Source organism: Macrobrachium nipponense, chromosome 34, assembly GCF_015104395.2.
Source record: "Macrobrachium nipponense isolate FS-2020 chromosome 34, ASM1510439v2, whole genome shotgun sequence".
NCBI lineage: Eukaryota > Metazoa > Arthropoda > Malacostraca > Decapoda > Palaemonidae > Macrobrachium > Macrobrachium nipponense.
Window position 1 is genome coordinate 1,819,789 of NC_061095.1, and position 12,692 is coordinate 1,832,480.

A 12,692-nucleotide genomic window follows, 5' to 3' on the forward strand; every position below is an offset into this window, starting at 1 on the left:
TAAGTGCAATATGATTAATGTCCATCAGTTAAATATAACAGATTTTGTGGAAAACTATAATGGAGATAGTTTGAAACCTATTAAGAACTTTCAAGCCCGATTGTATCCTAAAGTTGGTCATGTTCCTGTATTTCAGAAGGTTCGCACGGCGCCAATGACGTTACGCAGTGAGGTTGAGTGCGCTGCAAGAGCTTGAAAAAAAATAAGATTATAGAAAGAGTAGAATTCTCAGATTATGCCTCGCCAATTGTTACTGTCAGGAAGCAGAAATTTCATTTATTTTACGAAAATCCCCACAAACCCTTAGGGTTTGTGGGGATTTTCGTAAAATAAATGAAATTCTTCATGAATCTAAATTCCCATTACCTAATATGTCAGAATTAATTTCCAATGTGTCTGGATATAAGTATTATACCAGACTTAATTTCAAGAATGCTTATTTGCAAATGGAAGTTGCTCCAGAAGACCGTAAATATTTGGTACTTAACACACATTTGGGTCTATATAGATATTTACGGTTACCATTTGGTATCCATTCTGCTCCTGCAATATTTCAGAAGTTCATTTCCCACTTGTTAGCTTCTTATGATTTTGCTTATCCATATCTGGATGATATTGTTATAGGTGGAGACTCGCCAGCTGAACGTGATAAACGTGCAACTAGCAGAGAGAAGAACCCCATTAACTGTCCTTGTTTTCGGTCTGTTTCTTTGTTTAGTTTTAAAGAGGCCACCTTTACTGAATACTCGTTCGCATTCAGCATTAGAGTGCGCAAGCAAAGAGCAGTTAGAGCAAAATTGGCTTGGTCTGAAAAGCTAGACTCTTTTTGGGACACTTCTCCCCACAACTTATCAGGTGATTCATTAACGAGATGTTTAAGTTCATGTTGCAATATGGGAAACATTCTCCATTGATCATCCAGCTTTTGAAGTAGTGAGTGGTCATCTGGGGGTACAATCAGGGGAAGCTCAGATGCAAGAGGGGAGGGGATTCTTCTCTGAATTCTGATGAGAGGGCATTTTCTGGACAGAGACAGTTTAACTTTAGCAAGACACCATCATTGAAATTATACCTCTTCTTTATTTCTGTGCAAGCCACTACAAGGAAACTTCTACAGCTCTAAAAAAAACTCCTGCTGTTGAGCTTTCTTTTCCTGTATGGAGGGGTTTTTTAATCCCTGCGTAACTTTAACTCCTAGGTACATACATTTGGCTGTCACTAAGATGCCTGTCATGTCTTTCAGGATTTACAGTATTTACATCAGTTTTCATTACATAGGTCCTGTCCATAAATGAGAGAAGAAGGTCTCTGAATAGCATGGACACTTTATCATGGAGAACTGTTATCACTGCTTTATCTAACTGGAAAAATTTGTTGAACTCGGTAAACTTTGGAAGAACCCAGTCAAGGAACATGAAATATAACTTCATGAAAGGATCCGAGAAATATAGCTTCAGTGCCTCCCACTGTTCCAATAGCTTTGAACCACGTTACAACTGGAGACAAGCGCGGCAAGCCATGTATGGACTCTGAAATAGTTTATTTATTTATTTATTTATTTATTTATTTATTTATTTTTAGAAATTAGCCTGTTTCATGGAGGAGTTCACCGACCACTTATATTTGTAATTATATACTTATCAGCAGCTTAGAATGATCGTACCAACCGTACGATTATGGAAAATGCTATCTTACCAAGGCCGTTTTTATCGTACATGTACGACAATTATTGTACGTGTGGCAACACTGCTCCTGCCTCTCCGCTTCAGAAAGCGTAGGATGGGAAAAATGTCGTACAACAAATATGCTTACCTATGGAAAATTTATGTAAAATGGAACGAAAGGATATCAAAACATCGTATTTTTCGTGATATTTTCATTGCAGATACTTTCACAAAAAAATCATTTTTGACCCACTTACAGGTTAGCTAGAGCACTAATATTTTACGTCTGGCTGTGGCACACATCAATGTTACCAGAAATGAGTAAAACTCGATTTCGCCCACCGCCCTCAAAATTGTCGTATTTCAGGCCTCCCAACTGAGTCGGTCCCCCTTAAAGATGCTGTTTATCATACACACATATACGTATGTCCACACACACACACACACACACACACACACATATATATATATATATATATATATATATATTTATACACACATACATACATACATATATATACGTGAACGAATAAACACTTTTGTCCCTCATAACTAAAAGTATTTAACTCAGTTTTAAACGGATATTCCTTAACATACAATAGATATAAACATTTCCTTATCAAACACAGAGACGGTGATGCAATATGCTTTGCAAAGAAGTTTTGTATTGGTAAGAAGAAGACACAACATTTTGCATAAGAGGTAAAGTACATCGCGTTCCCCGTTGGAGCTGATATAGCAGGTCAATTTTAACGACACACACACACGCACGCACAAAGCAGCAAGCGTTACCAGGAAAGATTACAGCAATGGTCAGTCGAGCAAGTCATTCGTAATGTACTGGGGGGAATCCCTTTAACGTTTGACATTAAGGATTCACGAACACGAAAGGTCACGGTTAAAGATCCGGGCATTATATAGGTCGGTGACGTTCTTGGGTCAACGAATATACGAGTTGAGGTCTCTCTCTCTCTCTCTCTCTCTCTCTCTCTCTCTCTCTCTCTCATGGAGAATTCAGCTTTGTGTCTTATAAGGACGAAGGTTCGTAATTATATCCTGATCCTTATTTTTTTTTAGAAACATTTCTCTCTCTCTCTCTCTCTCTCTCTCTCTCTCTCTCTCTCTCTCTCTCTCTCTCTCTCTCTCTCTCTCTCTCTCAAAAGAAATATTTAAAGCTTCGTAACGTCTTCATATTACGCGCCAAAAAAAGTCTATTTAAGATCCCGTCTTCTTCTTCTTCTTCTTCTTCTTCTTCTTCTTCTTCTTCTTCTTCTTCTTCTTCTTCTTCAGTTATTCCCGGTTTCCTTCGTTAGCTCCGGCGCTGACTAAGAGGCTGGTGTCCTTTAAAAAAGGGGCGGGTAATGGATTTTATTGTTTTTAAAGGTGATGTGAGCTCTCCACGGGGCATACGTGACGCAGGTTACATATTCACACCCTCACTGGAGAGAAGAAGAAGAAGAGGGAGGCAGGGGCACCCTACCGGCGATTTCCAGAACTACTACTACGAACGTCTCACGGGGCATTTTGCCTCATACGATATAAAAGATCGTGCTCTCTCTCTCTCTCTCTCTCTCTCTCTCTCTCTCTCTCTCTCTCTCTCTCTCTCTCTCTTCAGGTCTTTGTTTTATTGTCATAATGATGATTGTTGGGAATGTCTTAACGGGCGTTTATAAAAAAGGACCTTTTCAACAACTAATCTTGATAGATATCTCGTTATAACAATCGGGAGTTCTCTCTCTCTCTCTCTCTCTCTGCATTGTAGAATACCATAATTTATATTATTGTTATTATTACCATTATCATTATAACAACTACTAATCTCTCCCCCCGCTCCTTCGCTCTCTCTCTCTGCTTTGTAGGGTACCCAAATTTATATTATTATCATTATTATTCCTCTCTCTCTCTCTCTCTCTGGCGCAAGCACGGAGGGAAATTTTCCCCGAGTAATTATACTATGTAAACACCGCACTGTTTATTTCTCTCGAACGAACTAGCTCCCAGTGGGTTAAGGATACAAAACTCGAACGTGTTGCTGGATTTTCTGCTTGTATCACTCGACTGAGAATTTCTAGTAAAACATAATAACTAGCACGATAAATGAGTAATTAAAGACACGAAGAACAAAGAACGAAATGTATAAAGAAATAGAAGAATCAATTTTGTAAAGAATACAAAAGATAAAACTCACCAGACGAAAGGTTCTCCGGGAAAGAGAGAATTCACAAAATCCAGTTTGCGTTTCGGAGTTCGAACTTGGTCCAACAGACAAGCATTTGTTTTCGGTGCCGGCGAAGAGCAAAAGTTTAATTAAACGCAGTGGAGATGCCGCCTCAGATCTCTCTCTCTCTCTCTCTCTCTCTCTCTCTCTCTCTCTCTCTCTCTCTCTCTCTCTCTAGTACCTTACTATCCAGATGACGTTTTACGATTTTGCTTCTTAGACATTGTCTTCCAGTTAATTAGGTTTACAATTTTAATATCTCTTCTTTTATTCCGACTGTCTATTTGTTCTCTCTCTCTCTCTCTCTCTCTCTCTCTCAGATAAAGGTTTGTAACACTAACATGATCATTATTTCTAACTTTTTATCCAGATTTAGATCAAGATAGGAGACATAGATAGTCAAATGCAGTGTGTGTTTACCGTAGACCTTTTCCAAGGACACATTTACTTTATTAGTGAAATGTGGCAACGGCAGTCCGTAGAGTTTATCCTGTGATTACTATTCCCATTGAACTTTGCGTATTTCTTAGGTGACCGTGGGTTAGTGACCCTATTCGTTGGGCCAACAATGATTAGTTCTTTATGAAGGAATATTTTTTTTGCTGCCTTGTTTCTCTAAACTATGATGAGATATGAAATTGCTTCATAGCAATTAACTATTATACTTCCATAGTTAACTTTTTCTGAATTTAAAAATCTCCATGTATAATTGTTAAATTATTCAGGTCTGGTCATTATTATAAATGAATTCAACAGTTCTCTCGCTATGTTTTTCTATGCCCTGTAATTCCAGATTGTTCAGCTCATAATTATACGGTTATAAGAGCCCTGATCATACATACGTAAAGAACTGTTCTTATACAGAAATAAAATGGTTTTAGTGATAACATAATGTATTCCCCTCAGATAAAGTAACTGAAATAAAAAAAGACCCATTTTTATATAATCTTTAAAAGTATGATCAATTTTTTGATAGAGCAGAGTACGATGTATTCTGTGTTAATTTTTAAAAATTATTTTTTATTAAACACATTAAAGATATTTCAAATATATCTTTCATTTCCATCTTGGCTAAAAAAAAATAATAATAAAAATCTGGAACTTTCTCACCTGATCAGATAAGGGGCCGAACTTTGGATAACGAAGTTTTTTTTCTTTTTTTTAACATAAGCAGTTCGAGAGAATTGATTGAATCAATGGAACGCGCGAAAAATTCCAATAAAGATTCACCGACAGTCTTAAAAAAGAAACAAGATTCGAGACTTTGTGATTACTGTGTTGCTAAAAGGCAATATTTTGTGTTTTTTTACAACTTTGTTAAACTTGCTAAGTTACCCAACTCACTGCAATAAATAGTTGTTATTATCGTTCAGATCTCTCTCTCTCTCTCTCTCTCTCTCTCTCTCTCTCTCTCTCTCTCTCTCTCAGATAAAGGTTTGTAACACTAACATGATCTATTTCTAACTTTATTCCAGATTTAGATCAAGATAAGAAACATAGATAGTCAAATGCGGTGTTTGTTAACGTAGACTTTTTTCAAGGACGCCTTTACTTTTATTAGTGAAATGTGGCAACGGAAGGCCGTAGAGTTTATCCTGTGCCTATGTGATTACTATTCCCATTGAACTTTGCGTATTTCTTAGGTGGCAGTGGGTCAGTGACCCTATTCGTTGGGCCAACAATGATTAGTTCTTTGTGAAGGAATATTTTTTTTGCTGCCTTGTTTCTCTAAATTATGATGAGATATGAAATTGCTTCATAGCAATTAACTATTATACTTCCATAGTTAACTTTTTCTGAATTTCACAATCTCCATGTATATTTGTTAAATTATTCAGATCTGGTCAATATTATAAATGAAATCAACAGTTCTCTTGCTATGTTTTTCTATGCCCTATATTTCAAGATTTTTCAGCTCATAATTATACGGTTATAAGAGCCCTGATCATACATACGTAAAGAACTATTCTTATACAGAAACAAAATGGTTTTAGTGATAACATAATGTATTCCCCTCAGATAAAGTAAATGAAATAAAAAAGACCCATTTTTATATAATCTTTAAACAAAGTATGATACATTTTTTGATAGAGCAGATTATGATGTATTCTGTGTGTTAATTTTTAAAAATTCTTTTTGATTAAACACATTAAAGATATTTCAAATATATCTTTCATTTCCATCTTGGCTAAAAAAAATAATGATAAAAATCTGGAACTTTCTCACCTGATCAGATAAAGAGACGAACTTTGGATAACGAAGTTTTTTCTTTTTTTCAACATAAGCAGTTCGAGAGAATTGATTGAATCAATAGAACGCGCGAAAAATTCCGATAAAGATTCACCGACAGTCTTAAAAAAGAAACAAGATTCGAGACTTTGTGATTACTGCTTTGCGAAAATGCAATATTTTGTGTTTTTTTACAACTTTGTTTGTTAAACTTGCTAAGTTGCCCAACTTACTGCAATAAATAGTTGTTATTATCGTTCAGGTATCTCTCTCTCTCTCTCTCTCTCTCTCTCTCTCTCTCTCTCTCTCTCTTCTTCTTCTTCTTCTTCTTCTTCTGCAGCCCTTTCAAATTTATTTTTCTCAACATTATTCTGATTGTTATTGTCAGTTAACTAATTCCTAATCATTCCTGAAAACTACATCTCTCTCTCTCTCTCTCTCTCTCTCTCTCTCTCTCTCTCCACTTTTTAATAACTCGGTTAAACTGATTTTTTCTGAATATTATTCTATTTGTTATTATCACTGATGTTAATTCTGCTAAATTAATCTATTCATACCAGCGAACAAAGTAATGATATGCGAAACTCCACACACGAATGAAAAAAAATGGCGCCCCCAAAATAAAAAAAAACAATGGCGCCCCAAGTCCAAGCAATGTAAACAGAGAGAGAGAGAGAGAGAATTCTTTCTTCATTACTAATCCGATATGCCAAGGCTGGCAACGAATGAATAAGTTTTACTCAAGGATTATTATGTCCAGTCTTTGCCCAGACCCAACCTGTCTTAATACATACTCTCACCTCCCCCCAACCCACATTTTCCAAACACGCAAAACAAAAGAAAACTGTTTTTTTTCTTTTTTATATTTATTTTTTTGGCGGGCATATTGATCCATAGATGAAAGAAGGTTCGAATTCGTACGTATGCGTGTCCTGGCTACGACTTGGGTCTCACGTCATGACGTCATTCGTGCTTTTTGATCTGAAATATTTTAGTGTCGGCTAAACCGACACTAAAATATTGTTGTTTACATTTTGACGCAAAGGAATCAAAGAGATGTATCAATTAGATTCGTGTTCGTTTCCAGATGTCGCCATACTAATCGAAATAGTATTCACCTTCGTCTCGCCACCGTGTTCCGTTACGTGTAATTAGCGAGGAGTAATACGCACTAATGAATCTGATCAAGTTTGGATTTTCGGCGAGTTTTGGACCCCCGTCCCCCTTCTTTCATTCTCTCTCTCTCTCTCTCTCTCTCTCTCTCTCTCTCTCTCTCTCTCTCTCTCTCTCTCTCATCCAGGATTTAGCTTTCTGTCTTGTAGAGATAAAGACTTGTAACAATATTTTAGATTTTATTTCCTAAAATAACTCTCTCTCTCTCTCTCTCTCTCTCTCATTCAGAATTCAGCTTTATTATAGAGATAAAAATTTGCAACAATATTTTAGAATTGATTTCCTACAATCTCTCTCTCTCTCTCTCTCTCTCTCACATCTAGAATTCATCTTTATTATAGAGATAAAAATTTGCAATAATATTTTAGAATTGATTTCCTACAATCTCTCTCTCTCTCTCTCTCTCTCTCTCCTCTCTCTCTCTTCTCTCTCTCTCTCTCTCTCATTCAGAATTCAGCTTTCTTATAGAGATAAAGATTTGTCAAATCAATATTTTTTAGATTTTATTTCCTCAAAATAACTCTCTCTCTCTCTCTCTCTCTCTCTCTCTCTCTCTCTCTCACACATTCAGAATTCAGCTTTCTTATAGAGATAAAGATTTATAACAATATTTTAGAATTAATTCCTAAAATAGCGCTCTCTCTCCCTCTCCCTCTCCCTCTGTATATATATATATATATATATATATATATATATATATATATATATATATATATATTATATATATATATATATCCCCACCATAAGGAAAAATCATTGTACACCAGACATCTCGATTCTTCCTCTGAAATCTGCCATTCGACGCTGGCTCGTTTAACGATAAAAAGGGGAATTATAACCTGACAATCTGCCCCTAATTATGAATGAATCTCTATCGGCGCCGGTAATTAAAATCGTACACGTCAGTGAAGTGTCAGAATGACTGGATTCAATCGGTGGGGGTTTTTGGCAAAGATTCGATGCCTGTGTACGATAACTTTTGAAAGTGAATTGCTGCTGATAGTTTATATTTCTTTTGTTTTTGTTTTTGAGTTGTCTAGCAGTTGCGAATTTGAAATTGCGCGGTAATGTTGTAAATAAAGTATGTATGTGTGTATACATGTATGTATGTACATATATATGTATATATACACATATATATTTATTCATTTACGATTTTTGAAGCAATGAAGAATATCTTCAAAATTGATTTTAATTTTTTATTACGGTCTGGAAGGCCACTTAAAAATTTCTGGTAGCTCAGCGAATAACGATTGATATCGAAACTCGACGAGATCGGATATATTATCCCTCTCTCTCTCTCTCTCTCTCTCTCTCTCTCTCTCTCTCTCTCTCTCTCTCTCTCTGAAAATGATCATATAGAAATCTCTCTCTCTCTCTCTCTCTCTCTCTCTCTCTCCCTGAAAAATAACTATATAAAAATATCTCTCTCTCTCTCATTCTCTCATAAAACCCGTACTGGATGTCTCTCGCCTTACACAGCCCTCATGATAAATTCATGCATATCTATCTTCGGAAGGCGGGGTGTGGGGGGGGAGGGGTCGTCCGTGAACCGCCCCGACGTAGGAGGATCCCGCCGAGGAACGCGACGCCACACAATTCAAAGCATCAAAAATTCATAGGAGAAGAGAAACAGTTCTCGCCTACTTCGGCCTTTATTGTACGAGCCTGCATTTACGATGAAGAGTAATGATTCTCGGTCAGTGGTCGGTTTGCGAAAGTTTGTTTTGTCTTTCGGTTATGGGTTGCGTGTTATTATTGTTTTGCGTTTTGTTGTTTTTAGGTCGACTCGTTTTCTCTTACTCTGGGAGTAAGCCTGCAGACTACTTTGTTGTTGTTGCTGTTGTTGTTGTTGGGGAAGGTAGGAAAGATCTATAGAAGAGCCTGGAATGTCTGCAAAAGGTGTTTCGCGTTAAGTTAAAGATACAGGAATTTCAGGATAGGATATTTATGATTTATTTTTCAGAATGAAAATGTAAAAAGGAAATAATGTACGTGTTAAACAGTACAGCGTAATTATTTTTAATAAAATACATCGTATTCATTTTAATTTTCGTCAGTGAAACAACGCGCTAGTCGACCCTAGATTTCAGCACGGGCTCCAAGCAAGCTGGAGGTTGGTCACGCCTTGTTGTTTTTTCGTGAGAGCTTGGTAGTTATCGTTGTTATTCCTTTTGTTTGCGTTTGTTGTTTAGGCTGTTGCATCTCAGCTTGCTTTTGTTGTTTCCCACTGAGCTTATGTCAGTTGATATCACTGTTATATCTGTTGTTGTTATCACTATAAATAAATGCCCTTGTTGTTCTTTGAAATTGTCTTCCAGCCAATAAAAGATGGTTTAAGAAATCTTCAACCTTCAGTATATTTTTGATATGTTAGGCTTCAAACCACATGGACTTGTATCCTTTTTACCCTCCGACATGGGATGCGTATTTCCCTACGTTTAACGAAAGGTTTTTTCTTTCTGTATATATATATATATATATATATATATATATATATATATATATATATATATATATACGTTAAATATATATCTTGAGCCTTTTCCCTTCATGGTGGAGTGTCTCCATATTGTCTTAGCCTTCCAATAATCCACAAGTCTTTATATAATGATTTTTCAAGCCACATGACGTTCTCGTACCGTGATTGCTATCCTTCACGTTCGACTGAGAACAGAATTCAGAATTCACTGCTTAAGTCAACGGTGGCACAATGGAATTATCAGAAAACGGGCCCAAATCATTCCCCTTCCCACCCTCTCCCCTAAAACTCTCATCCATCACCTGGTCTCTCTCTGCTGGTCCTTGTATCTTACGTCTGGGTTATAAAGATGACGTTATCATCGACAGTCTGTTTAACGCTTTCCCTTCCACTTATTATACGTAATGATACGATCAAGTCGCCAGAAACGTCACGGCTCGTCAACGAAACTGGGCTGCATCGTCGTATCTTCACTTTGAACAGAATGATCTGCTATTTTATTACGACCAGAGCATCTGAATAAGCAGCAGAGTTATCAAGCTTCCATTATAGGTCCAAAGACTTACCAGCATACATGGTAGAGCCTTCAGCGATACGATTACGGCGTCAGAAACATCATGGATCGCCATATAATTGGACTGCATCGTCGTATCCACATTTCTAAAAGAATCTTCTACTATATTTTAGTTGGAGATTACGAGAGCATCTGAATAACGAGCGGAGTTATGAAGCCTCCAACATAGGCCTAAAGGCCTACCCGGGAGCCATACAGCCCTCAAGAGCCAAACAAAAAAATCCAAGTGGACTTGAGAGGACGCGAAGAGAGAGTTCTAAATCCCCTCAGGCTCGTCGTAGATTGAAGAGGGGAATGATTACGTCACTGGACGAGCGAGTGGACAGGATATCCCTCTTCGATTGCCAATAAGGAAGACATCTTGGCACTCCTCGGAAATAATCGCCTCTCGTTCGTGGAAATGGAAGATCTATCGAGGCAGAACCCGTAGGGGAGGACTTCGTACTTGAAAACACTATTATTATTATTATTATTATTATTATTATTATTATTATTATTATTATTATTATTATTATTATTATTATTATTATTATTATTATTATTATTATTATTAACCAAACAAAAACTTCTTTCAGTTTTCTTCTGAAGATTGAAAAAGAAACCCACTAAATCACTTTGTAACTTGTTTACTTCTAAGTATTTACATTTAGTTTTACTCCACACTCGAGTACTTTCAGGCCCTGTCTGTGGCCCATTCTCAAGAGATGTTTGGGATGTTAGCCTGGGTCAAGGCCCAGCAGTCTTCTGGAACTTCTTCTCATTGAGCTGTCATTTATGTGATGGCTGTTCTGGTTTTCTTGAGTGCTTAGGGAGAAGAAAGAAGCTGCATTTTCTGGTGTAAGGAGTACACAAAACGCACTTCAAGAGACCATAAGGGGTGAGTGGTACAAAAAAGTTGTTGGGCAGGTCAACAGTAGAGTAAACTTTGATATAAATCGTAACATGGTCAACATTAAAAATAAATTTGAGAGTTTATTCAGTAGTTCGGTTTGGATAAAATTTAGCAATATGGATAATATAAAGAATATCTCAAGTACATTATTGACTAGGGATGAAACAGCAGCACTAGGGCTAGGATTAAATTTCTGTGCAGGGACTACAAACAATATTATCATAGAATTCAACAGGAAGATTAACTACCTTAATGTTGAACATCACAATGATTTAGCTCCTTTTCTCAGAGGAGTGATGATAGGGAGTAATGAAAGCAAACTTGGAGATATCTTGCCAAGGAGATTTAGTATCGCTCTGAAGGGATTAAAAGGCTACAAAGATATTAGAATTATGAAAGCTGACAAAGGGGGTAGTATTGTCATCATGAATAGTTCAGAATATAGGGTTAAAATGTACAGGCTACTGGATGATGAAACTACTTATGCTAAAATAGAGAATCCTCCAACAATCCAAAAGCTTCAGAATACCTTTAATCAGAATGTGAAGAGAATAATCAGTAGACTAGGTAATGGGAAGGACTTGCTATGCAATAAATTATTCTCAAGTAAATTACCTGAACTTGCATATATATATATGGCAGCCCCAAAATACACAAGGAGGGCTGCCCACTACGCCTATTGTTTCTAGTAGGAAATCTCCTAACAAAACTTAGCTGCGTGGTTAGCTGGAGACTAGGAATATACTAGGTATATTTTCAGAATCCCATATTAAACATTCAGTAGATTTCAGAGACAAAGTTAAGAAAGAGAATATAAAGGGACACATAGTTAGTTTTGATGTAGTAGCATTATTCACCATGTCCCCTTAGATAAAGTATTAGAATTCCTTCAGACTAAACATAATGAGGGTATTTTCAATCCAAACATCGAAATAGGCCTCTTCCTTGAGTTGATTAAAATGTGTCAGTGATACTTATTTCACGTTTGAGGGACAAGTTTATAAACAGAAATATGGAGTAGCTATGGGGTCCTCATTATCACCTATACTCGCTAACATATACTATATGGAATATTTCGAAACTAATCTAGTTCCCAATATTAATGTCCCTAACTTAAAACTGCAAGGATGGTGGAGATATGTGGATGATATTTTTTGCTATTCTGCAAGGGGATGGAAATAAAATAGAAACTTCTCTAGATGAACTCAATAAGTTTGATAACATATCCAGTTCACTTTAGAGAAAAGTAACAATAATAAACTGCCATTTTTAGACGTACTCATAGAAAGAAAAGGAACAGGATATGAATTCAGCACATATAGAAAGCCCACACATACAAACTCATATATTCATTTCTTCTCTTTTCACAGTCATGATATAAAAATAGGGGTTCTAACAGGTTTATTTCTCAGGGCAATGAGAACGTGTGACCCTTGCAAGATAGAGCAAGATAAATTAAA